The 27,687-nt window shown below is 43.9% G+C and overlaps 1 long non-coding RNA gene across 2 annotated transcripts in view; it reads right to left on the bottom strand.

Moving 5' to 3' along the window:
* LOC120405100 overlaps window positions 1–27,254 on the bottom strand; it is a 52,593-nt gene extending 25,339 nt beyond the window's left edge. For both annotated transcript variants that reach the window (XR_005598360.1, XR_005598361.1), the window contains exon 1: window positions 27,187–27,254. This is a non-coding gene — a long non-coding RNA (uncharacterized LOC120405100). The remainder of the gene's footprint in view (window positions 1–27,186) is intronic.
* Between the last annotated feature and the right edge of the window lie 433 nt (window positions 27,255–27,687).

Below are 27,687 nucleotides of genomic sequence, written 5' to 3'. Positions count from 1 at the left end.
TTAGGTCGATTTAAAAATGACTGCGTCCACACAACCAACCCCGTTCTGTTGACCTAAAGGGCTCTTAAAATCGACTTCTGTACTCCTCCCCGGCGAGGGGAGTAGCGCTAAAATGAACTTTGCTGGGTCGAATTTGGGGTAGTGCGGATGCAAATCAATGGTATTGGCCTCCGGGAGCTATCCCAGAGTGCTCCATTGTGACTGCTCTGGACAGCGCTTTGAACTCTGATGCACTAGCCAGGTACACAGGAAAAGTCCCGGGAACTTTTGAATTTCATTTCTTGTTTGGTCAATGTGGTGAACTCAGCAGCACAGGTGACCATGCTGTCCCCCCAGAATTGTAGAGCGTAGAATGTTTCTGCGCTCCCCTATCATCTCTGTCCCTGAGGTTATCAGAGATTAGAAGGTGAAAAAAATGCACTTGCGATGACATGATTTCCGAGCTCATACAGTCCTCCCGCACTGATAGGGCACAGCTTAATGCCTGGAGGCATTCAGTGGCAGAGGCCAGAAAAGAATTAAAGTGAGCATGAAGAGCGGAGGCAGGCCGCGATGCTGAGGCTAATGGGGGAGCAAACAAACATCATGAAGTGTCTGTTGGGGCTGCAGGAAAGCCAACAAGAGCACAGACCCTCGCTGTATCCACTGTGTAACCGCCTACCCTCCTCCCCATGTTCCATAGCCTCTTCACCCAGACGCCCAAGCAGCTCCGGGCACCCAGCCACTCCACTCCAGAGGATGGCCCAAGCAACAGAAGGCTGTCATTCAAACAGTTTGATTTTTAGTGTGACTACAATAAGCAATATGGCCTTGTCCTTCCCTCCTCCCCCATCCCACCCGGGTTACCTTGTCTGTTATCTCATATATTTTTAATTAATAAAGAAAGAATGCATGGTTTCAAAACAATAGTTACTTTATTTCGAAGTGGGGAGGGTGGTTGGCTTACAGGGAATTAAAATCAACAAAGGGGGTGGGTTTGCATCAAGGAGAAACACACCCAACTATCACATCAAAGCCTGGGCAGTCATGAAACTGGTTTTTAAAGCCTCTCTGATGTGCAGCGCGCCTTGCTGCGCTCTTCTAATCGCCCTGGTGTCTGGCTGTTCAAAATCGGCCACCATTTGCCTCAACCTCCCACCCCGCCATAAACGTCTCCCCCTTACTCTCACAGATATTATGGAGCACACAGCAAGCAGCAATAACAATGGGAATGTTGGTTGCGCTGAGGTCTGACCAACAGCTCCAGCGAGCTTGTAAACATCCAAAGGCACATTCTACCACCATTCTGCACTTGCTCAGCCTATAGTTGAACTGCTCCTTACTACTGTCCCGGCTTCATGAATGGATCTTCCGAGCTCGTTGCTGGGGAGCAGGAGAGCAGAGTTGCAGGGGAAATGATGGACTGTACACCATGCCCTGGAGGTTGCTAGGAGCTGGGCAGGGAAGACGTTCCCAGAACCCCCAGCCAAGCTACATGTCCAACGAGGATGGTTACCAGTCCTACTGCACCGTCTGCTGCCAGCAGCACGCAGGAGGACCAGTACAGATCCCCTGAGCTCGTTGCTGGGGAACAGGAGAGCAGAGTTTCAGTTGAAGCGGTGGATGATGACAGTTAGCCATCTTACTGCATGATCTGCTGCGAAGGCAAGGAGCTGCTGCTGTGTAGCAATGCCAGCTGCTGCAGGTGCTTCTGTGTCGAATGCTTGGAGGTCCAGGTGGGGCAAAGTACCTCGGCCAAAGCAAAAGAGCAAGAGCCCTGGAGCTGTTACATTTGTGAACCACAGAAGTGCTATGAGGTGTTACAGCGCCGACCGGACTGGAATGTACAGCTGCAAGACTTCTTCACCAGCGACAAAGGACAGGAATATGATGCACCTAAAATCTAAAAAGGCCCGCACATTTCCCAGTGTCACCACCCTTGAGAACGTCAGTGATTGCATTGGCTAGTTGGATCACAGCAGCCCCTACAGCAGACTTGCCCACAACAGCAGTGTTGATGGTGAGCTGAGCAGGCTCCATGCTTGCCGTGGTATGGCGTCTGCATGGGTAACCCAGGAAAAAAGGCGCAAAATGATTGTCTGCCGTTGCTTTCACGGAGGGAGGGATGACTGATGACAGGTACCCAAAACCACCTGCGACAATGTTTTTGCCCCATCAGGCATTGGGAGATTAACCCAGAATTCCAATGGGCAGTGGAGACTGCAGGAACTGTGGGATAGTTACCACAGTGCACCACCCCGTAAGTCGATGCTAGCCATGGAAGTGAGGACGCACTCCGCCGACTTAATGCGCTTAGTGTGGACACACGCAATCAACTGTATAAAATCAATTTCTAAAAATTAGCTTCTACAAAATTGACCTAATTTCATAGTGTAGACATACCCTAAGGGAGTATGTCTATACAGGGAGATTTACTGGCATAATTATAATGGTAGCTAGTTTGAGACACTTTGGAAAGGGTTTTAAGATAAACTGAAAAAAAGTTCTCATACCAGAATAAAAATGTCCACATGGGAAGTTATACCAGTAAAAGTAGAGCGTTTTAACTGGTATAACTAGTAAAACTTTTCCATGGAGACAAACTTTTATAGTGATGGGCTCCCCCGGCACAACATGGAAAGTTCATTGTATGAGTTTCACTCTGACTGGAGAGGCAAAAGATCCTTTGCATTTCCCTTCAGGAGTGCTGCCAGGACCTCTATTAACCTCCTGAAGCTTCAGTGGACATTTGTGAATGAGGTCTCTAGTTACCCATAATTTCACTGCCGTAAGAAAATAACTCTACCAAGACTAAGAGCCAGGGTTTATTTTTTTCTCCCATGAAGTAGTGGCAACATCACTTTTCCCACACCACCTCCTCTCTATAACCAGAGCAGAAGAGGAGGAGGGGGAGGTGATAATCTTTTAGGAGTGCAGCATTTAACACTCATGGGGGAGGTGATAATTTTTCAAATTTCCAAAGGGATTAACACAGTGGAACAGAGTAAACTGAAATTTCACTAGGAGAATGGACATCCGTTGGAGTAAGTTTAAGAGTTTCACTCTGCCTCACTCGTAAGTAAAGTTTTATTACAACTAAGCTCGCGGTAAGCAAGGTTTACTGTATGCCAACAATGCAACATGTTACAAGACTCATATCTGTATATTAGCAGAAGAGATGTGCAAGAACACATTTCCGCCCCAAAGATGGGGGATTGCTTGGCAAGCTGGGTGTATGAGAGAGAGGTAGAGAACTGGTGGGGGAAGCCATCAGACAGCTACAGAAGCAGTTGTAAGTGTGGTGCTGAGAGGGAGAAGAAGAACCAAGCTCCTTGGGACACAGGACTGCTGTTTATTTCAACTGTGTTCAGGGAAACAGGACTTTGTTTACAGCCTTTGTAAATAAATGGGATTGGACCAAATTAATACCTGACTTGTACCATTGATTTCGCCTCCTAACAGAGACAATCCAGCAAGGCCCCAAATACTGACTAACTCGGTGGTTCTCAAACTTTTTTACTGGTGACCCCTTTCACATAGCGAGACTCTGAATGTGCCTCCCCTTATAAATTAAAAACACGTTTTTGTATATTTAACACCATCAGGCCCTCTCAGAGGTCCAGAGAGGCCCGGGCCACTTCTAGCTTTCGAGGCCCCTTTCAACATGCACTTGATCCAGCACCAGCCACTAGTAGTGGTTTGTTTATATAATCAGCTGATCTGAGAGGACATGTTCGTCGCAGTCTAATCTTGTGCCATCAGAACCGATATATTTTTATTAATATTTATGAACAGTTTAATTCTTTAATATGACAAAATCTGTATCAGTTAACAAAAATGTATGTCTTTTACCAAATCACATCTCTTATTTGCTTAAATTTGCAGCTCTAAGCTGAGAGTATGTGTCACATTTTGGTCCGATAGGGATGCGTATAAAAACAAGTTGCGAAACTTATCAAATGCCAAAAAATTAACAAGTGTCTAAATTTGAGGCCCTCCTTTGAGCTTGAGGCCCAGGCCAAATGGCCCTCCTGGGCCCCCCTCTGATTGGCCCAGAACACCATTATAAATGCTGGAGGCAAAATGGAGTTTGGGGTGGAGGCTGACAGCTCGCAACTCCTCATGTAATAACATCACAACCCCCTGAGGGGTCCCCACCCCCAGTTTGAGAACTCCTGGACCAACTGCTTGGACCAAAGGGGTCACAGTAATATCACAAAGAATATGAACTATATGGGACATATTTAATTAAATTATCATCCATCCATCCACTCGGACAGCAGATGTAGAAAGGAAGGAAGCGAAGGGAAGCAGAGCTGTAACTGAAAATGTGTAAACTACAGACAATGAAACGCTGAAGGTAATAATGAAAAGTTTTAGCAGGCTGGGCTTTCCAAGTTAATATTCCCCGATCTTACGCATCACTGACTGGGTTTCTTGTTGTTTACTTCTATTTCTAAAAGAAATGGAAGAAATAGTTTCTATATAAAGCAAAACAATTCAACATTAGAGGATTTTGTCGTTATTTTATGCATTTCCTGACAAACTTGAAAATGTAGCCATTTAAAAAAAAATCATCAAGTTGCATTGATTTTTTACTTCAAAAAAAACCCCCTTTTCTGGGTGAACTTGTCCATCTCTGTGTAAAAGGTGGCTTCAGTGTTTGACACATTTGTTGTGGAAGTAGCCATTTTGTCACATTTGCTGGACAAGTGTCAGGTTCCTCCCCCACTCTGAACTTTAGGGTACAGATGTGGGGACCTGCATGGACACTTCTAAGCTTAATTACAAGCTTAGATCCGGTAACACTGCCACCAGCCAGAATTCCAGCATCTGGCACACTCCCTGTCCCCCCAAAACTTTCCCCTCCCTGGATAGCCTTAAGGCTTTTCCACCAAGTCCCTGGTGATACCGATCCAACCCCTTGGATCTTAACACAAGGAGAAATTAACCATTCCCCTCTCCTTTCCCCCACCAACTCCTGGTGAGTCCAGACCCAATTCCCTAGGATCTTAAAACAAGAAAGAAAAAAAAATCAATCAGGTTCTTAAAAAGAAAACTTTTAATTAAAGAAAAAGAAAGGTAAAAATCATCTCTGTAAAATCGGGATGGAAAATATTTTACAGGGTAATCAGATTCTTATGACCCAGAGGAACTCCTCCTCTAGCCTTACGTTCAAAGTTACAGCAAACAGAGGTAAAATCCTCTCAGCAAAAAAGGAACATTTACAGGTTGAAAAAACAAACATAAGACTAACACGCCTTGCCTGTGCTACTTGCAAGTTTAAAACATGAGAGACTGATTCAGAAAGATTTGGAGAGCCTGGATTGATGTCTAGTCCCTCTCAGTCCCAAGAACGAACAACCCCCAAAACAAAGAGCACAAAACAAAGAACTCCCTCCACCAAGATTTGAAAGTATCTTGTCCCCTTATTGGTCCTCTGGTCAGGTGTCAGCCAGGTTTACTGAGCTTCTTAACCCCTTACAGGTAAAAGAGACATTAACCCTTAACTATCTGTTTATGACAACAAGTAAGATTTGAAGGGTGTGAAATCACAATGATATTTGGAGGAGGAGGGAGAAATTTCTAAAAATGACACAGCTCTGATTTGGAATTGTAGTCAGAATCTTTTTTGCAGGTCCTTTCCCCCAAAAGATGTTATGTTTTCTCCACATATCAAGCCCTCAGCTTGCTAGGACACAGGACTAGAAGACTCTGTTCATCCATTTTTATATGCAAAAGATTTCCTGATCTCTTCAAGAATCTTCTGGTTCTTCTCCATCATGAGGCTTGGCTCAAGAACAGGAGAATTCTGTTTCCCTCAGAGAGAATCTCCTGCTGAGTCTGAACCATACAATCCTCGATCTCTGTTGTATATCAGATAAAATCACTATAAAGCTCCATCCTGTTCTTGCTGCCTTAGTACTTCTCCGACTTGGCATTGGATAGCGTGTCTGCACATAAACTGAGTTCTCTTTGTTAAGGATTATAGGGTACAGCAGTTATATGGCCCTTCCACACCTGCCTGGATACAAAAACATGGAAGTTCTTGGCCTTTGCTTGATTTTCAGCCTCCTCTCCTCTGAATGGAAATTATTTATTATGCATTTATTAGAGGCAGGGCCGGATAAACTTTTTGTGGGCCTGGCACCACACGTATTTGTGGGCGCCCATTGGGGAAATAGGGCATGTGATGTGGGTGGTCTGCAGAGTGAGGGTCTGGTTGGTGGCAATGAGGTGCAGCACAGTGGGAGTGGCCCCACTCAGCCCAGCACAAGGGCACTGTTTACAAACCCACAACTGCTAGGTGCACACTGGTCCGCCTAGCCCTACGCTGCCAGCGTGCCCCTTCCACACTGCCCCCCTGCCCAGTGCCCTGCCCTTATGCCCAGCGCCCCCTCACCCAGAGACCTCCCCCACAGATTCCTATGCCCAATGCCCCCGGACCTGCTAGGCCCAGCACCCACTGCCCAGAGACCCCTCCCGCTGACCTCCCACCACAACTGCACAGCACCCTGCACACCATACCCCATGCCCAGCTCCCCCACCCACAGATCCCCTACTGTTCAGCACCCCCTTCACAGTCCCACCATCACAGCTGTACAGCACCCCATATTCCTGAGGGAATTCTGCATCAAATTCTGTGCATGATATTTTAAAATTCTGCCTTTTTAAAAGTCTGCGCTATAAGCAAAATCACGCTACACAGACGCACGTTCAAGCGAGGGTCCACTGTACCTGTAATTTTATTTATAATAAAACTTGTAAATGTTCAATGATTTTAATGATATTTAGATTCATTTTAGTTCAAATGAATTTGTAAAAAAACTAAAACAAGTTCATATGGGACTGGGGGCGGCAATTATTTCAGGGCCTGGGGCGGCAAAATCATTAATCCGCCACTGCCCTGGGATGTTGCTCAGGGGAAAGGGTGGAGTGGGGGCAGGGCTGGAGCAGAGCAGGGGTGGGAAGAGGCGGGGCAGGAGCAGAGGCTTTGGGGAAGAGGCAGAGCAGGGGTGGGGGAAGCTTTCCTGGCTGGCTTAGCTGGCCAGGGGATCGGGCTGGTCAGGGCTCCTTCTGACTCTGGGCCTGGCGCCCTGGTAAACCCAGTACTGATTAGAGAGTGAATAATTCTCTTGTCTGGTTGATCATATTTAAAAGAATCTCTTCTTTTTGTCCTTACAAGAAGAGAAAAGTGGCTGGAATTCATGGAGTTTGCTTTGCAAAGGGCCAAGCTAACACACTGCATACCTAGCTGGCAGTCAAACTGAGGGAGCAGAGATGTGATGAGAGCAATCCCAGCTAGCATTGCAGAAGATCCATTGTACAGTGAGGTGCATGGGTTGAAAGAATCATTCTTGGCTCTCTCTTTTTAAAAGCATATTGTAAAACTTCTTTGTCAAAGCAAGCAAGGTTTTCTCCACACCATTGGGAAGCTTCTTCCCCTTTTAGGCCCCAGCTGAGGTACTCTACTGATGTGATACCCACACAGAGGGCCACAATATGTCATCTTGGATCAAATCTTAATACCTGTCTAAAGGCCTAATTCAAAAGCCCATTTTAGTCGTTGGAAGGTCTCCCATTGGATTTAGTGGATATTTGATCGGCCTTAAATGTGACTAATGAGGCTTCAGTCTAAAAAGGGCACCAGGGGGATACTTTTTTCCACATAAATGGCATTCTTGACAGGTCCAATTTCAATTTAAGACATACACACAAACCCTGAGGGAATTTCAAAACTAATTTAAAATTAGTGGCCAACTCTGATAGCTGCACACAATATGTTTGTGAAAAGCAACAGAATATACTATTAGGGCTATTTATTAACAATGGAAAATAAATGCACCATGTGTCAAGGTGGCAGTATAAACTGAAAAGTGATATTTCAGTTACTATTCCAGTTATTAATCTGGGCTTTTGGATCACACAAACACACTCCATGTTTCATAGTTTGGCTCCATGTGTTGTGTATTATTCCTGAACTGTACTCACAACACATCAGGCTTCTGAATGAGCATTGATAGTACATGTTTCAAATTATAGCTCAATAATATGCTAGTCACAGATTTACAACACACAGCTTAACAGATCATCTGTTGCACATATATTAATAGAATTATGTTTTTAAATAAAACAGATACATAATTGAAGAATTAAAATCCTTATGAAACAAGATTACTGTTGAGTTACTCTTTAAATGTCGATATCTCCTTTGACCATTTTAAAGTTCCATTCTGTTAAATACCAAAATAATTTGCAAGACTGCATTCTGAACCAACATATTACAAAACTATATTAGATAAAAGAGCCTTTTTAATGTTCCCAAAGCACAAAATGATGGGACCCTGCCCCCTCAAGGTCAAAGACACTGTAAAAGGACCCCTTTTGTTTTGCTCTTTTGTTTAAACTGACCCATGTTCACCATGCTGCAGCATTTGTTTCAGGACTCATCCTCAGCGTACCGTGCACCTGGGAAAGACTGAGGGTTGGGAAGAGTTGTGAGTGTTAAGAGGTGGGAATTGTGTTGATTTTTTGATGCTTTAGTACTTATTAGTTAATATTTACCCTTTCCCATATCATATTTTCCTGCTCTGAGTAAAATCCCCTTTGTTATACTATTATTTTTGGTATGTTATTTCTTTTTTGGGGTTTGCGTTGATGTACTTTATCCTGAATTAATTTCATGCATACTGGGTTTTAGACTCCTGGCTGGCAATAGTAACATTAATCATCTTCCCAAGGGACAGCATCCCTTGTGTCCCAGGCACAGTGATGATTAACCTTGGGTGGAGGCACCAGGCATCACAAAAAGAACCCAGGACCCAACCCATGTGAGGAGAGGGGGAGAAGCCAATCCAATTAGCAAGCACCAGGGAGGAAAATGGAGCCACACCTCAGGGGAGGGGTTCCACTGTAATTGACACACAACAATAAAACACTTTAAAAGACATGAACTTAAAATAAATCTCTGATAAAGCCAGCTTTTTTAAGGACATGTCTACGTTAGAGTTTTCCCCCCACAGCTTTATGGCTGTATTGTCAACTGCAAGAATTAAAAAAAGAGTCAGGCTCTGAAAATCATGAGAAAAAAAATCATTTTGTGTTATTTTTGTTTGCCTTCTGGTATTTGAGTCTTCATTGTTCATGTTTCCAACAGTTCTCCACAACCAATGAGTGCTATATAATTTTCGTTTAAAATGAAAGCCGAGGTTCTGATATTCACATGACTCCAGAAGCTGGATCTTTAAGAAAAACTCCAAGTATTGTGAGGTGCATGATAGGACCACAAGAGCTTGCTACCATGGTTGTTGTGCTGGTTGTACTTTGACTAGTGGGAGCTCAAGGGTAGATAAAGTTAAAGAAGGGATCATTCTGATCATCTAATCTGACTGTCTGTATAACACAAGCCACAGGACTTTCCTGAATTAATTTCTGTTTGAACTAGAATATCTCTGTTAGGAAAATATCCAATCTTGATTTAAAATTTGCCACTGATGAAGAATCCTGTGCCAGAAGCTACTGACATTTTAACCTCCGTCCCATCTAGACCTATTCTGAACAGAATAGGAAAACATAGTGGTTACAAAATCAGTAGCTGATTTACATTAGTGCTCCCAGTATTGCTATCTCTAGTGGAGCTGCACCAGCAGTAACAACAATGGGGAATTGGAAAATAAAATAGTCTAGTGTGGACACAATAGGAGAGGTGTCATCATTATCATTTTATATCCCACCTAACAAATGTCTGGGTGCTTTCAGAAGCTTTGCATACAAAACTAGAGCTGGTCAAAATTATTTGTTCAAAAACACTTTTAAATGAAAAACGGTCCTTTTCCCCAAAACAAAAATTTTAATTTCCTTTAAATTTCTTTTTCAATTAAAAAACCAAAAATCAATTCTATTTCTCCCCATACACCATTTTCTCTGCCTTGTTTCCTTTCCCTCCAGCTCTTATTTTACCACCAAAAGTTGGCAGGGAGAAGCAAAAAGGGAGAAAAAGGTAAAAGAAGTAAGAGAAATGGGAGAAAAGTCTATTTCTTCAATTTTCATTTTTGGATTTTTGTAAAAAAAAAAAAAATAAATAAATAAACAGAACCCCAAACATTTTCACAGAGGGTTTTGTTTTTCAAAGATGACTGGTTTTAAACCGTCTATTTATAAATCCTGCGCGCACAAAACAAAACATCAAGGAAAGGCGTATTTTTGCTTGTACAGATGAGAGAGAGCAAGCGAGGCAGGAATCATCTTTAACTTAAAGGATATTCTCTAATGGATCAGACATTTTATTCCCCTCCCGCAGATTTTATTTTTTCCACTATTATTAACCAGGGCATCACTGGTTCAAACAGCACATGACTTAGAAACATTCAGCAACCCCCAAAATATGAGGCAATAACACAAGCTGTGAGCGTCTCAGAACAATGACCTCTTGCGTGGCTGGAAAACACCTAGCACATTGTGAGTGCTATCATAAGCAAAAATACTGCTATACTAAGGGCCTGATCCGGTGCTCACCGACATCCTTTGAAAAGCTCCCACTCATTTCATTTGTAGCAGAATCAGCACCTTAACAAAGAAAAAATAGCTTTTGCCTTCGCTGGCAAGTAGTATTACTTCTTTCCAGGAGCCTCTACAATATACTGTACAAACACAAAAGAAGCCTTCATCCCCACCATGCCAAAGTCCTTACGCTCATAACAACATTCAGAGAAATCTTGAATGTCAGTGGGAGACATTTCATTGACTTCAGCGGGCTTTGGACCAGGCCCATAGTGAGGAAAGTGATAAACACAATGTTTTCCCATGTTCATTTAGCTTTAAACATAAGCGGGGGGAGGAGGGTAAGAGTCCAGACAAATATTATAGAGCGATAAGAACAAATGAGAAAACGCATGTTTACAAAATTAGAAATGACTATGTTACAGGCACAGTCCTGCCCATAGGAAGGCTATGGCTTCGAAAGTGCCTAAGGGAGCTTGAAATTCAATAGGATTTGGGTGCGTAATTGTCTTTGGCTTTTTTGAAAACTCCAGCTAATTAGTAAGCGTATGGGTGGAAATGTGTAGAAAATGGAGCCCATAGTTTTGGCCATTTCTAAGGTCCGAGAAAGGAGATACTCAGCAACAAAAGGGTGTCTGGCTGCTTTGGCAATCTCACCTTGCCTGGACAAAATGCAGCTGTCTCCGTCATTTCTGAACCTATAGAGAAATAGGCTGTAGTTTCCTGACAACCTACAGCATTACGATACCAGAGATATCCCAGCACCACTTCCATACTGCACTCCCTACTACTGGCAAGGGATTGGGCACAACATAGTAATTTTCCAACATGGTTGAAAAATTATTTGGTCTTGTGCGACAGACTGGAGTAAATCATGTTTTAATCATGTCCCCATGTTGGGCTACGGTGCTGGACTTTAGCAAGGACGTTGCGTGTTTGGAGAGCACTATTAAACCATGGTTTTCCTATACTGCATGACCGAAGCACGTTGCAACAACACGTCCCCACACATGGTAAGAACTAAGAATTACAGTGTAGGTGGGACCCCCAATCTTTCCCTTTTTTCCCCTTCTCAAGTGGTAGCATTGTTATTAATTCTAGAGTTAGCAGCTTTGCATAAGACTGCATTTTCCTCTGTTCTCCCGCCTTAAAAATACAAAAGCCAGATCCCGTCCCCTGCTCTGTCTCCTCTAAACAGCTCTGATGGCACAAAAGGGATAAAAAGGTGGTGTAGACAGCCAGCTGTGGATTCCCCAGAAGGTTTATAGCCACTGTAACTGGCCCATGCCACCTGTTCCTGGGTACCTGGTGCAGGGACCTCAGGGCTGCTCTCATTTGCACTGGGAGCTGCCTCCTGGAGCTCTCAGGACCTCCCACACAGGTGCGTCAAGGACAGCTCAAGAGTATTTGAGGAGCTGGCTCAGGATGTTTAGAGATTGTGTGGGAATTCTAGGTCATCTCTGCACTGTTCTCAGCAGTGATTTGTTCACAGAAATGTTTGCACAAAAAAATAAATTATGCTCCCCCAAAGAGTAATAAAACCACATTCAGAGCATCTCCTTTTTTACAACGCGAGGTGATAAAAGGTTAATTCCAAGAGCTATCAATAAATCACAGCTTCCAAAACCACTGGCTTTTAGGAGCATTGCAGGCTGTTAGAGTTAAAGTTAATACAAATAGTAGCAATTTTGAAGCAGCAGGTCTGCTGTGTTCTCAGGTTTAGCTGTAGCTTTAAATATTATAAAACTACTGCAGTCTAAAAAGCTGCATTCCTTCAATCTGTTCTAGGGCGTTGGAGCGCCCATCAATTCCTTAGGAAGCAATAGTTTTTGAAGTCACTTCCATAAGGAGAATGGTTTGCAACTAATTTAGGTGCAATGCAGCATCTTGCCACTTTAAACAGAACACATAAATTAAAAGCATTTTCTTTCTTACTTCTGTCCTATTTTTGCTCTGCTGGAAACCAAACTCGCAAAACCACCCACAGTATCAAACTTCAAAGAAGTTATCCATTTTACAAAAAGCAAAATTAATCAGCAGTTTTTAGAAGATTGCAGAATATATTAGCAAACAGGTAATTCTGGGGTTTTGGTTTTTAATAATAAAAGGCTAAAGCTTAATAAAACATTTTAAAATCATTATCTTGCAGCTGTATTTTTTTTAATGGCAAACCAACATCTTGCAGCAAAGGAATTAATCAGAGGAGGAGACAAATGCAGGATTTCAACTTAGATCATTGCAACAGTAATGGAACATTAGTGATGGCAAGTCATTTATTAAGTACCGTACATTCTCACACAATTAAGCAGTGAATGAAACAGACTGCAGCACCTGCATGTTTCATTAAATATTGCAGCAACAATACTATAAAATATTATAAGTATTCTCTTAATATACTCACTGTACAGCAAGGCATGAGTGCTGTGTTGGTCCTTTAGAGCCTTAGGCAAAGCAACCTTCTTTTCATTTTAATCTCAGGCAATCCAGTGCTAGTGGAAAGTGGCCAGACAAGATCTGATTCATAAGCCAGTAAAATGGTCTAAAGCTGCCATTCCACAGGACACTATTCCTCTATCGGCTTTGACTGTGGGCTCAGCCATCAGCCAGTAAAGAAGAAAATCAGCATCAGAGTGCAGGAAAACACTGCTTGATGCAAAGGTGATACTCTCCAAATATTCAGCCCCTCTCAACACTACTGCTGTGCACAGATGTCCTGCCTAGAAAACAACTTGCACTTGACTCATCTAGTTAAAATGGATGGAGAGCAATTCTGAACAGTAACAGAGATAAAGGACTCAATCAGTCAAGCAGGTGCTTCATGAACTCAGCATGAAAAGGCAATACACAGCAGGCTCTGGATTCATGAGTCCATGCCAGTGCAGTCACTGTTTGACACAGAAGAGGTATATCAGTTGTAACACCGAGGGAGCAGGGTTAAGAAGTAAATTACAATGAACACAACCCTAAATTATTTTTTGGGGAGGGTAGGAAGCTATTTGGGGTGGGCATGATCTGTGTACCATTGAAACATCAGTTTCTTTCTAACTTCGTCAAGCCACCAGTCTCTTATTCTCTGGTAGCTTACTTTGCCTTGTGCTCTGACGGTTCAAAGAAAAGAAAGTGGTTAACAGTAACTGGAGTTCTCTGAGCATATTGCTCCTGCAGATCCACACCACTGGGTGAGTGTGCCCGTGGCAGATACAGTTTCGGCATGTCATGTACCTCACCCAGTGCACGGACAGAAAAGGAGCCTCAGCCCCAACAGCTCTCAGGATCATAGTATCAAGGAAGTGGGGGAAAGAGAAGGAGTGGATCTGCATAGGCAATGAATTCCCAGAAAATTCTGGCCTTTGGGAACTGCCTCTATAGACTCCCACCCAATGAGATTGATGAGCAACAGCAAACTCTGAAAAGGAGGGCTGGGGGAATAAAGACTGATGCACAATGGGTGTGACTCTGCAGTGCCCCCAGTGCAGGAGAATGGCTCACTGCCACTATCTGGTCTTTAGAGTCTTCTGGAAGAGGTCCTGTATTCCCTGCATTCTCTGGACTTAAGTTCTATGGTAGTATCACCATGTCACAAAGTGATAGAAAATTTTGTGAAGTTGCATTCAGGCTTGGCTTAAATATCTTGTGAAGCCTGATGCCTTATCTACACTAGGGGAAAAGGGTATGTTCTGACCTGATGTTAGCTAATACAAGGTAACATCCTAGTGAAGACAAGACAGTCCCATATATATTAACAGGTCAAGAGATACCCTAGGCTATGGTTTCACTGCCAAAAAAGGTGCATTTTGGTAATGAGATAGCAAACTCACATTAGCTATCTTGCAGTAAAATGCCAGTGGAGGTAAAGCTCTGTAGTTTTTACCTCAGCATAGCTAGTCAAGGTAAACCTCAGGTGGGCAAAGGGGTGTGGGTGTGTGTGGGTGTGTTTTGACCTCAACTAGCTACCTAAAGATAAAAATTGCCTGTGTCTTATCTGCATTAGGGGTTTAAAGCAAATTAGCTAATTTGTGATAGCTACCTCACTGTAAAAACGTAACCTTTCTGGAACTGAAGACATAACCCTAGACATCCCCTTAACATTTACCTTAACCAGCTATCATGTGTGTAAGCTACCCACTGCCATATCTTGACTAGACTGTTACCACGTTAGCTAGCACATGGTAAGAACACACCCTTTCCCCTAGTGTGAAAAGCTGAGAAAGCTTGGACTTTGCATCTTGAAATAGAGAGAAATTTTTACAAGGGAGCATTTTGTGACAGAAAAAAGATTACAGCAGAACAGCGTCAACAGCACTTCCATTAGCAACAGCTGCTCTGTCCTTTCATATGGCAGTACCTTTAAGCTTCTGCTTTGATTCTTTGCATAGTTTTCTCCTCCTTCAAGTGAAACCTTTATTCTCTTTAAGGGCTTGTACTGGGCCCCTGTTGGGGAACAAGAGCCAGAGTTCAGCTCTCTTGGGGCTCTGGTTGCAATACAGTGCTTAGGAAACCAGGGGGAAAAGATGAAATGACATAATAACCATCTTATTTTTTAGGAGCACACAAACTGAATCCAGGGGCCTAGGATTTGTAATCTGAACCCAAAGGGTGCTAATTAACAGGCTAAGCATTAAGGGTCACATACTCAGTTTATGTAAATTAGCATAGTCCAATTGAAGTCAATGCTGATTTGCTCCAGCTGAGGATCTGGCTTTCCGTTATCCTTTGGAGAACATGGGAGTTGATTTTTTTAATGCTACTCTACACAACGTTCAGTACCAGGACTTTGGAAATAGCATTGCCAACCTAAGGGAGAATATAAAATGGGAGGTACCCCAAGTTGTATGTGTGTGTGCTGGGTAAACAGGCCTCATTCACAATGCATTAGACAAACAGTACTACACAATGATGTCTCCCCTGCAATTAGGAGCAGGACAGATGCTTGCTAGAAGCAGCTGCTTTAAATGAAGCCTGGGAAGTATAGAAGGGCAAGTATCTTACCTGTTTGGTGCATAAGTCTATGCACCGGGGAGACTGTCACCCTGTCTGCAGAAGATGTCTCTTTATGGGCTCCTGTGAACACCCATGGATCCAACAGCCTCATAGAGAAGTCAGCAGAGGCACAGACATCAGGGCTCTAGCCGCTTCATCTCCTCACTTGCAGTTTGGAGTGGTGTGGTCTCGGGGCGGCTCTAGGAATTCCGCCGCCCCAAGCAGGGCAGCGCGCCATGCGGGGCGCTCTGGTGGTCGCTGGTCCCGCGGCTCCGGGGGACCTCTCGCAGACGTGCCTGCGGAGGGTCTGCTGGTCCCGCGGCTCTGGTGGACCTCCCGCAGTCATGCCTGTGGATGCTCCACCGAAGCCGCGGGACCAGCGGCCCCTCTGCAGTCATGCCTGCGGGAGGTCCGCCGGAGCCGCCTGCTGCCCTCCCGGCAAAATGCCGCCCCAAGCGCGCGCTTGGCGCGCTGGGGTCTGGAGCCGGCCCTGTGTGGTCTATACCACTTCCTTCAGTTGCTACTTGCCTCCTGCTCTTTCCCCCCTGACATAGTCAGCACCTGGTCCTACTCCCTCCATCTTCTCCCTCACCTGTCATGAGAGCTTGGGTCTCCAACCCCTTCCCATCATGCTTTCTCCTGGCAGAGACCTTTGGATCCCACCCCTGCTTTGAAGGGAGACTAGCGAAGAGGCTGCTGTCCAGTGTTCTGATCTTTAGGTGCATATTTGTTTTAACCATGGTTACTACTGACCCCTCAGAATGTTAAAAATAACAGCATTTTTAAAATTTAGAGGCAGATTTTCAGCTGATGCAAGGTTGCTTAGCTCCACTCAGTCAATGGAGACACATCACTTCATGCCAGCTTTACCATCTATAGTGGCCATTTCCTCTTTTTGCATTTCGTTGTGTATTGACTGTTAACTCTTTTTTGCATTTCCCTCAGCCTGGAAAATGAAGTTTAAATTAGCAGGTTTCATTTACAGTTGTCTTTGCTTCCGAGTTCTTAGTGCATCAGCACCATGCTTCAGCTAAACCCTGCAGGGTTGTTGTGGGTGTGCCTTTAAGAGAGCAGATCATGGCCTACAGTGCATGACTCTAAGAGTAGTCACACAGCTTGTCAGTAGCCAAGCCAGGGTTAGAATCCAGGTCTTCTGACCCCCAGTCCAGGGCCCTAGCCACTTGGCCACACTGCCTCTCACTACTGTCTCATTTTTGGAGATGATTCTCCAAATTCTTGTCTCGTTTTACATCTTCTGGCCCTCTCAAAGGCCCCAGGGTTTAGTGAAGTGCTCTCCAGTGAGAAGGTATGTCCATGGCTCCTTCTCAGGACCCCTCACTTGTCCCTGCTAGGAGAACTTACTACAGGACACTGGAAGGATCGTTACAAACTTCACTTCTCTTTGAGCCAAGATATTTCAGAGCAGTCAAACTGTTTCAAAAACAGACTTTCCCAAGCTAAAGACAGATAGTAAATGTGCTTCAGAATGGGCCTGACACTGAGAAACACTGTCTTCAGTGGGAACTGTGGTTACACAGTACCTCTCTGGATTGGGCCTTAAGACGTGAAGAGGCATTCAGTTACATTGAGCTGGCATCTCACAGTAGTGACAGACATTATTTGTTCAGCTTTTTCCCAAAATAGAGCTGCACACTGTGCTAGAAACTGGAAACGGTGTGTGGATTTTCTCTGACTCACAGAACAATGGCCAAAAATGCCCTGAGAGCTTTTAATAGACAATGTTTGGTTAACTCCCCCATTCACCACCCACAAACTATAGCTGTAGATTTTAAAGGCACTGGCTAATAGTGTATTCTGATCTTTCTACACTTAGTCAAGGTGTCTTTGGTTCTAATGAATTAGTAACAGACAATTTAGCAATTTCCCTTTTCTCCGTTATGTTTGTGTGTCCCATTTATTTTTAAACAGGCAAAGCCTGTGCAAATCAAGGTAACAGAAGAAGGAAAGAAAGAAAAATCTGACTAAATTAGGAAGCTAACAGGGCAGTTTATTATCACTATTGTGCTAGGTACTTTTCGGTTTGGGGTGCTGGCAATCAGAACACTGCTGGCCATGCAAATTAGTGCTTCATTGTAACTTTCAAGAAAACAACAACAACAAAAATCTTTACAAACACTTACTTCACTTGCTGTGGTAACAGATGATCTATTGATTTTTCTATCAGGCATCTAAGGTATTTAGCCCCCCCCCGTTTCTCTCTCTGGCCCAATGACTGTTCCACTGCAGATAAATACTTAAATAGCCATTGGACAGAGACACACACACACACACACACACACACACACAGAATGATTCTGTAACAGGGTGGTTATAGCACGCACCTGGGAGGTGGGAGACTCGGCGTCCAGTCCCAAAGCTCCGATCACTCTTTCATTATTAAGCCACAGTAGAAAGCTTAAACAGGAGAGATTGAGAGCCCCAGATCAGACTATCCCTTAGCTCAGGGGGTAGAGTGCTCTCTTGAGAGGTAGGAGCAGGGGTGCTGGAACAATTTTTATGGGGTGTGTGTGCTGAGAGCCATTAAACCCTGTATATAATGGAAACCACTTCAGGTTAGGGGGTGCTGCAGCACACCCTTCTCCCTCCCCTCCCTCCTCACATCCCTAGTTCCAGCACTTATGGGTAGGAGACCCCTGTTCAAAGCCTCTCTCCCCCTCAGGCAGAAGAGGAAATTTAATCAGGATCTTCTACATCCCTGGTGAGTTCTCTAACCCCTGGGCTGAAAATTATAAGGTGGGCGACGCCACCTCCAGGTTTTGAATGGAACCTGATCCCGTCAGTGGCCCCTAAGCACATCTACTAGATTAGGCCCTGCACACAAGATAGGGGAGCAAACACCTATCTTCCCCCAGTTCCTGGATTACTCTGGAGTTTAGGAGGCACAGAGGCCTGGATGCCTGCAGCAAGATGCTGACCCAAAGGCAGAAAGATAGGTTCCCAGGAAGCTTTTACCCTGAACATTTAGGTGACGAGTTTGTTTAGGCACCTACAGGGTTTGGTGGGAGTTTTGTGGATCGCAGTGGAGCCTTAAACTGGGACTTAGATCCTAAGTTTAGGTGCCTCACTACCTTTGTGGATCAGGCCAAAGAGATTAAGGCTCCTAATTTCCATTTAAATCAATAGGAGTTAGATGCCTAAATACCTTTGAGGATGTGAGCTCAAGGTCTTATCCAAGCTCACAAAGCAAGTCTGGAGCCAGAGGTGAAAGTAAGCCGGTATGGGCTGGTACGGCATACCGGCAAGAGCTGGTACCCCATGGTGGACCTGACCGGCTTCCCCAGGCTGCTGATTTAAAAGGCCCGGGGCTCTCTGCCGCTGCTACCCTGGGGCTCCGGCAGTGGGGCTCGGCCGGTGCTTTAAAGGGCCGGGGTGTTGCATCGCAGGCGTATATGAACAAAGCTCAACAATCTGTGTGATTGGCAGCAAAGTCATTTATTTCTCTCCAGCATGCTCTTATATACAATTAAGGTCAAGCAATCAAGCAATTGCTAATTGGTTAACAAGGTACAAACAAGCACAGCTGTGACTTCATAGGGTTATTGTCATCCCGTCCCACTTTCTAATTTATTATCCTGTTTACTGCCTACCAGCAGATAAGAACTAGCCTCATCCTAGAAACTTGCATGTCAGTTTCTCACACTCCCTAACACCAAGTTAGCAACATATTCCCACACCGGGGGTCCCCACAGCAGCAGGAGCCCCTGGCCCTTTAAATCACCACTGGAGCCTTGCCGCCGCTACCCCGGGGCTCAGGCAGTGAGGCTCAGATGGTGCTTTAAAAGGCCAGAGGCTCCTGCAGCTGTGGGGAGCCCCGGGTCCTCTAAAGCACTGCCAGAGCCTGGCTGTCGGAGCCCCGGGGTACTGGTGGCAGGGCTCCGTTGGCGATTTAAAGGGCCTGGCGCTCCACTACGGTAGCAGTGGCCAGAGCCCCGGGCCCTTTAAATTGCCCCAGGGCTCCCAGCCGCCTCTGCAGCTGGTAGCTCCATGGGTGATTTCAAGGCCCTGCCTCTTCTGGTTGAGGCCACGCCCCTGCCCAGGACTCCGGAGTACTGCTAAATCCTTTAACTTACTTTTACCCCTGGTGATCCCTCAGTGTCTAAAACCCAGGAGCTATCTGCACGAAACAGAATTAGGCCTCATGGATTTACCCTCTCTAGCAATTGACGATCAGATTCCATACACTAAGAACCTAGCTTTCCCCAGTGAGGCACAGGGTAGGGGAAGAGAGAGGTAACATCTTTGATAATGTAGCAAATTATGCTTTTGGCATAACAGGAATTTCTAAAGTGGAAATTGAATGTATTACATATTACCTGATACACATTGAGCCTGGCACTCCAGCAGGTGCTGGCTAATTTAGGAACCATTCTGTGACAGCATAATAACCTTCTCTTGATACCTGTGTTTCTAGTAAATTAATGCACTGGAATTCAATCTGAAGCAATTTTGAGGGTGGGAGGTCAACATTTTAGCCCAGGGGCACTAACATTATTAATATAAGAAGTGATATGAACAGGTCTACTAACAATGTGAAAAAGAAAGACTTTATTTAAAAAAAAAGCAATCAGATGCTGCAGCATAAGGACCATGCCCTCTGCTAGGCAACTGCAGAACCATCCATCAGGGAGGCAACCGCTTAAAATATATAAATAATTTACATTGCATCTGCAGCTACTTGGAAGGAGAGTACATTTTATGTATAAGGTCAGAACAGCCAAGTATGTGTCACCATGGTCCCTTGTTTAAAAACTCTTGGTTTTCGTTTCATTATAAATCAGTATAACACCCATTTTAACTGAAAGTGCTTGCAAGCAAAATGACAGCATAGGTTTCTGAGTGCAGAAAGGGGTTATTAGAAGAGTTGTGGCAGGAGGGAGCTGATCTGCTGGAAAAAGCATAGGCCTGGGACATAGGAACTGGCTTCAATACCCAGCTCAGTCATACATAGCCTTTCTACCCAAAATAATTAGATACTATAGGGAAGAAGGCCATATAAATAAATGAAAAATATCAGCACACCCATGTTCTAGAATAAATAGTATGTCACATCCCACTTTACACTTGTTAAAATAAACTTTATCCATGCTGACTTTGCTGCTTTTTGGATTAAATGTATCATATATTATTTATATTGCTCCTCCTCAGATTTTTATTATTCATGAATTCCCCCCTACCCCTTCTCTTTCCACTTGCTTGAGGATCAGTTGACATATTTAATCATCTCTGAGTCTTTCGCCATCACCCACACTCCATTAGGCTGGATCTCAGCCCTGCCCTGCTTCACATCTCTAGCTGAACACTGGCCTCTACCCAGCAACTACCAACCTGTCATTTACAGAGAGCAAAAATGGAGCTCAGAGCAGACCAGACTGTGGGCACGAAGGATGAAAAATATTTGCTGAAGGCAAAATGTGTCAGAAAGCAAAAAAATCACACTCCGGTATAAAGCCATACAAATACAAACTTCTTATTTTTAATAGAAATAAAGTCCCAGGGCCAGCTATTCCTCTCACTTTAATTGGCGTCAGTTCCACTGACCTCAATAAAGTTGCACCTGATTTACAATGTAATTGAGATCAGCATCAGAGTGCTGCTATATGGTCAACTTTTATATATAAGTAAAATGAGCCTCACACCCATCCCCCCTTATCACCATAACCAGGCAGGTGAGGCTGGCATTGTGCCCTGCAAAGCACAACTTGTCCCATCTCAGCTGCTCTCATGATCCAGGCAACCGCTGACCAGTTAGCCTGACCTCAACAGAATGCAGGCTTTAGAACAAATTTTCAAGGAAAGAATTATTAAATACACAGAGGTAAACGGAGAAGTAGATGAAATGAAACTTCGGTTTGCCAAAAGTAGCTCATGCCAGACAAACTTGATATCTTTCTCTGATTAGATAATTGTTTTTTTTAAAGAAGAGCAACATGGTAGATCTAATCTATCTAGGCATCAATAAAGCATATGATACAGTACCACATGGGATGTTATTAGTTAAACTGGAGAAAATAGGGATTAGTACAAGAATTTTAAGGAGCAGGCTACAGGGGAGATAATGGATTGGGATGAAAAGAGAATTATTGGGCTGGAGGGAGGTTACTGGTGGAGTTCCTCGAGGATCAGTCTTGGGCCAATCTTGTTTAATATTTTCATTAGTGATCTTGGCACAAAAAGTAGGAGTGTGCTACTGAAATTTGCTGATGACACGAAGATGGGAGGCATTGTCAAAATGGAGGAGAATTGGAATGTTATACAGGATGAATTATATAGAAAAAGACTTGGGTGTATTAGTTGATTCCAGGATAACTATATGCCACCAATACAATGTGGCTATGAAAAAGGCAAAAATGTCATCCTAGTATATATCTGGTAAGGAAGTTCCAGTAGAAATAAGGAAATATTAATGCCATTGTACAAGGGAAGACCTCATTTGGAATATTCTGTACAATTCTGGTCACCCAAGTTCTAGAAAGATGAATTAAAACTAGAACAGAAGCAGAGAAGGGCTACTAGGATGATCAGGGGAATGGAGAGCCTATCTTACAAGAGGAGACTAAAAGAGCTTGGCTCGCTTGCCCTAGCAATATGAAGACTGAAAGGGGATATGATCCCTCTCTGTAAATACATCAAGGAGGAACAAGAGCTATTTAGGGTAAAGGACAATGTTGGCACAAGAACAAATGGATGAAAACTGTCCATGACTAAATTTAGGCTGGAAATTAAAAGAAGGTTTCTATCCATCAGAAGTTTGAGGTTCTGGAACAGCCTCCCAATAACAGCTAGAGAGGCAAATCACCTAACTACTTTTAAAATGGAACTTGATAAATTTATGAATGGAATTATATGATAGGGTTGCCTGTGATAACAGGGAACTGGACTGATGACCCAGGAAGTCCCTTCTAGTCCTATGACTATCTAGACTCTGGTTTATCCTTTGATGATTTTCATCATCAGACCCCTTGAAAAGCTGCTGTGGGGTGGACTCTCAGTTTCTTTTTTTCCCCGTGTTAACTTGCCCATTTTGCTGACTCACTGTTAGCTCAGGGAGCTGTTACTGTGGCTTCATATTTCTTTTAACCTGGTGCTGCAGGAAATAATGTCTGATGAATTAAGAGCCACTCCTGCTTTTCATCAGTTTTGCTCCTGCTTCTCCCCTCCGAAGGTTTGCAGCTGCCAATAATTTTTTATTATTTTCACATTGCTGACTATTCCCTTGATCTTTTTTCTGCCATTAGGTCTATGAATGGAGCTCCATTATTTATTTATCTTTTCAAGATTTGGTACACATTTCAGTGGGTTATTGGGAATGGCAGGATTGTTCGTGGAGCATTCATTTGTGACAGAGGCAGCTCTGTCAATTTATCTTTACATTTTCCAACCTCTCAATCCCAACACAAACATTCTCTTGGCAGCCTCTGTGGTACCTGTATACAGAAGTGTTCCCTTACCACGGGCAGGTATATTGGTTTAAACAGCAATATTGCCACTGTGTTTTGAGGCTCTCTATATACAAAGATTTATTGTATCTCCTCCCTCTCTGGTTAATATCCAGCTGGCCCTTAGATTCAGCAGTAGCTGTTACTTGTTGGGAGCTGGATATCTTAATGACTGTTCCAAAGAGTCAGTCAGGGAAATCTTGGCTTTATGTAATTGCTGCTAATATTTAACATAATGGAAAGTTGTGTCTCACATCTGATGGCTGCACATTGGAGCAGATATGTGCAAGCTCCGCATCTGTTTGCTTGTGTGACCATCTAGCATGTTGCTGCACCAGAGACTCACCTCAGGACACACAGAGGACAATAGAGAGGCACCACCACAGTACTGCCAATCCCAGAAATTCAAAAATCAGGAGTCAGACACCCAAAAATGAGACTAGCACAAACATAATGAGATTTATTTTAAAAATGGATTAAATAATTTTTGAGCTCTCTCTTCTAACTTTGGAACTTTTCCAATGTGTGAGAGACAATTAGTGTTGCCATTTTACAGTGAGAAATATGATTTTGGCCACTGAACTCCTACACTGCAATTTCAAGGTGTATATTGTCTGAAAGTGTACAAAGATTCGACTGGTGAAAAGCTTAATTTCTTCCATATTGACCTATCAATGTGAATCATGGGAAATTAATGCTACCACTAAGAAGAAAACTGAAGACTTTGAGACATGGTACTGGCAAGACTCTTGCACATCTCTGGTATGGAAAAGACAACAAAGGCTTATGTTAGAAATATTATAGGAGAGCAGACCCTGCTGGTGGAAATCAACAGGTGGAAACTTATGTACTTTCGCTAGGTGTAGAGATGGAAAGAATCTTGATTGGATAATCAATCTTGATAACTTGAGAAAGTTATCATGGAAGGAATGGTTGGCAGGCCACCTTAGTAGGGGACAACCAGCAAGGAGACGGATGAGCTTCTCGCATCACTGAGAGACCAGCTGTTGAGTGCCTGACACTAGCGATGGAGCTAAAAGGCTTCCTAAAATTCTGCTATGATGTCACCAATATTCAGACATGAATAAATGGATTTTACTTACGTACTCCTACATCAATTAAATTTGTGCTCCATACGCTACATCAACTTTGCACCCCCCCAACCCCAATCAGTTAATTTGATGCTTCCTAGTTCTCACATCTGCCCCAGTCCCATATCAACTCTACTCATCCAGTCACACAATAAGTCTGCCTACTCCTCCAGCCCCCATGCCCAACCTTGCCCTAGTGTACCTCTGCTTCTCCTGCAGCCGTGGGGGCTCTTCACCCCTCCCAGCACTGGGGGGAGGCAGTTCCAAGGGGGTTCTCTTCTCTCCCTCCCTAGGTGTGGTGTAACAGCATGAGAGAGGACCTGACCCACATTTCAGCTGCTGGGCTCTTTTCCTCATTTGAAAATGATAATGGCTGCTCCCTCTTCCCCCATCCCATATCCAATAACCTCTCTGTGCTCCTTGGGGGAGTAGGAGAGTAGTCCTGCAGCAGCTGGGATTGGCTATGCTTTCCCAGGAGAAAGGGAAGTGGGTAAGAAAGCCAGCTGGGGAGATTTCCCCTGGACATTCTCAACCACAACTTCCCTTCCTCCCTTGAATAAGTCAGCTGCTTGGGAGATAATAAAGGGAGGACACCTAGGAATAGGCACTATTCCACTCTTGGGTCATAGGACTGGGGAGGACGCCAGGCTGGGAATCTTCTGTTACTCCATTTTTTGCTTTGGTTAACTTGTTTCCATTTCTGGTTATAGGCCCTGAACCAGCAAAGCACGTAAGCAAATGCTTAATTTAAAGCAGTTGAGTAGTCCCAGTGACCACAGTGAGATTATGTGTGCCTTAGTTATGCACATGCTTTGCTGGATTGGGCCCCTAAAATCATTCTGTGAAGAACACTCTTGGTGCTTACCTCTGCATTTCTGCTTATATACACACCCACATCACCTTAAGAATAAACTAGTGAGAGGAATAAACTGTTAGCTCCTGCAGTTTTTATTAGAGTACTAACCTAAATATTTTTGTTTACATTTGGAATTTTCCTTTGACCCACTTATTATCAAAGCTCCTGTTGCCAAACAGTTTGATGTCACCTGGGGCTATTTCTGAACAATAACTTTTGGTATCTTGTAATAACACCAATGTGCTGATTCATGAGTGGGTTATTAGAATATTGTCAACACAGCTCATTTGTTGGCCCGGCTTCCTTACTTGTATTGTATCCAAACTTCAGTTAGCACACGCATTCCATTGTCAGCATCGCCACCAGATACATCAACTGTAAAAGTTAAAAGTTCCCCCTCGCAACTCCCCAAGCTTGCATCACATTACTCAGCTGATCTCTTAATTTCCTACATGCAAAATTGAGTTCTTTGTTCTACAACCACACATCTTTCATCTGCTGCCAAAGGCAATTCCTGCTGGGTGTTGTGGCTTCCGTCTTATGAAATAAATTCTCCCTATGAACATTAGCGCTCTGTGTGACCATAACAATATTCAGCCTATCTGTTACCCCTTGGTCATCACAGCTGGAGCCAACTCAGCAGCTAGAAATTTTCTACCATTGTGTTCTCCTACTCAGCTTTTCCACAAAAGTAGCTGCAAGAGAGAAAGGCAGCAGAACGAGGATGAGAAGAAAAATCCTGCGGCTGATTCAGGGAAAGAAGGGAAGGTGCTCACCTGATGGCCTTGTATATGTGGGCTGTGGTAGTTTTGTTAAGAGATATTACGGTGTTGCATGCACTAAATAGGTGAATGCAAATCCCTGCCTCAGCTTCCTCAGCATTCCAAGAGCCCTTTGGGATTTGGTCAGTGTCTGTTCAGGGAGTCCAGGACTTTCCTCAAGCCCCTCCCCTACTCCATCTTACCTTCTGGTTCTGGTCAGTGAGAGAAAGCTACTCAGAGCAGACCACGTCCTTTTATAGCTTCCCGTCCCCTCTGTAAGGTGACCTCCATCGTCAACCTCAAACCCCCATCCAGTGATCAAAGTCCACTGTCAGGTGATCCATTGTTTGGTTACCAATCCAGCCAGGAGAGTGGTTTTCCCTGGATAGTAGCCAGTTCTTTGTCCAAGAGTGCAGCCATTTGAATGGAAGGTCATTAAGGTTTAACAACCTTCCATTGTTAGCCCTTTGGTAGGTGCATGAATTTCTCCTGACACCTCCTGTGCATTGCAGCTCATTATGGAGGTTACAAAGCCCAGGTGAAGGCACAGAACACTTCTATACTCAAACTGGCCATCACAAAACAAAATGGAGTTTGCAGAATAATGTAGATGCTTCCAAATGTATACTAATCACAACAGTTTTTTTAAATACAACACTTTAGAATATGCTGCATAAAAGACACCATGTCAAGTATTCTGGCTCTTATTAGTCACAGACACCTTTGTCTCCCCATTGTCCATTCTACCTTCCCCTCTGCTGTAGTCAGACCTCACTGGGCACTGACTGGACTCTAAGTCCAGCCACCTTGTCCTGTTAGGGCTTTGGGAGACTCTGTGAGCATTAGTTCACAAGCAGAGACATCTCTCGTCCTTCTCAGAACTGACAAGGTGGCAACCGTTGGTGTACTGGCCAGTCATCAAGGGAAGGAATCAGAACAACAGGGTTTTTACTGCGGCAACACACTTTATTTCACAGCTACACTAAACATGGTTCCTGTATCCCAGCTTCCAGAGTAGTGAGAGAGACTAGTTCTTTGCTCTAAATATGGAGGTGAGTTTCAGCCCACAACCAACTCTCATGCTTTCTATTGAGGGGGAGCTGGCATCTATTGTCAACCTGTCAACGTTCCCTCATGGAACTCCCTCGTGGAACTCCTGTGTTCCCAAGCCTAATTGCTGTCAGTGACTGAAGGGTTTCTGGATACCTGGGGCAGCATTTTAACCCCTTGCTTTGCAGGCACTCAGGAGTCATCCAGCTTGATACAGAACTATTCACTTGTAGTAGCACACTATGGTTGATAGACACAGACAGTGCCACCAAGTGCCTCAGCTACAGCCAGTGCTGATCACCTTCACCTTACAAATATAAGATTTATGCTAGATGTACCAAGAAAGTAAACTCCTTAAACAAATTAGCACACGTACATAAATCTCCAGGGATTTAGGGCCGAATCCAAACCCAGTGAAGTCAAAGAGTCCTCGTTGGATCAAGCTCTTAGATTGTTTTAGCACAGGAAGATCTGGAACAAGATCTAAACACAGTTTCAAAAGACTTACTTACCCAGGCTTCTCACCACACAGAGTCTAGTTTATACAGAATTAATGACCCTCTCCCAGTCTGCCTGTGCTCACTCCAGACTGCTATCAGCTTTGCATTTCTCTGGCCTCTTGGTTGTGTTTCAGAATCATCTTTGATTTATTCAATTAGTAACATATTCAATCAATTTCCCCCACTCCCACCCCATGCTAATACTTAGGCATCCTGAATCTGTAACATCAAAGTACTTTTGTCAGGTTTGTCACTAATAATTAAATTACCTGTACCCCAAGTAAACTGCACTTTTGATCAAAACAACACAATTTACTCCAGACAGCCAAGAGAACAGACTATTCAATCATAGTACAGACAGATACTCTTGTGATCAAGGAAAATTCACTTTGTTACATGTAGAAGCTCTTGTCTTTCCATCAAGGAAACTTAAAACTCAGCTATTAGCACCTTTGACTCTATGCAAGTGATTTGCTGATGGAGTTAAAGGGCCACCAGCACTTTGAAATATAG

The sequence above is a fragment of the Mauremys reevesii genome, linkage group 4, assembly GCF_016161935.1.
Source record: "Mauremys reevesii isolate NIE-2019 linkage group 4, ASM1616193v1, whole genome shotgun sequence".
Lineage (NCBI taxonomy): Eukaryota > Metazoa > Chordata > Testudines > Geoemydidae > Mauremys > Mauremys reevesii.
Note: the sequence above shows the minus strand (reverse complement) of the source record. Positions and strands in the feature narration are given on the sequence as shown.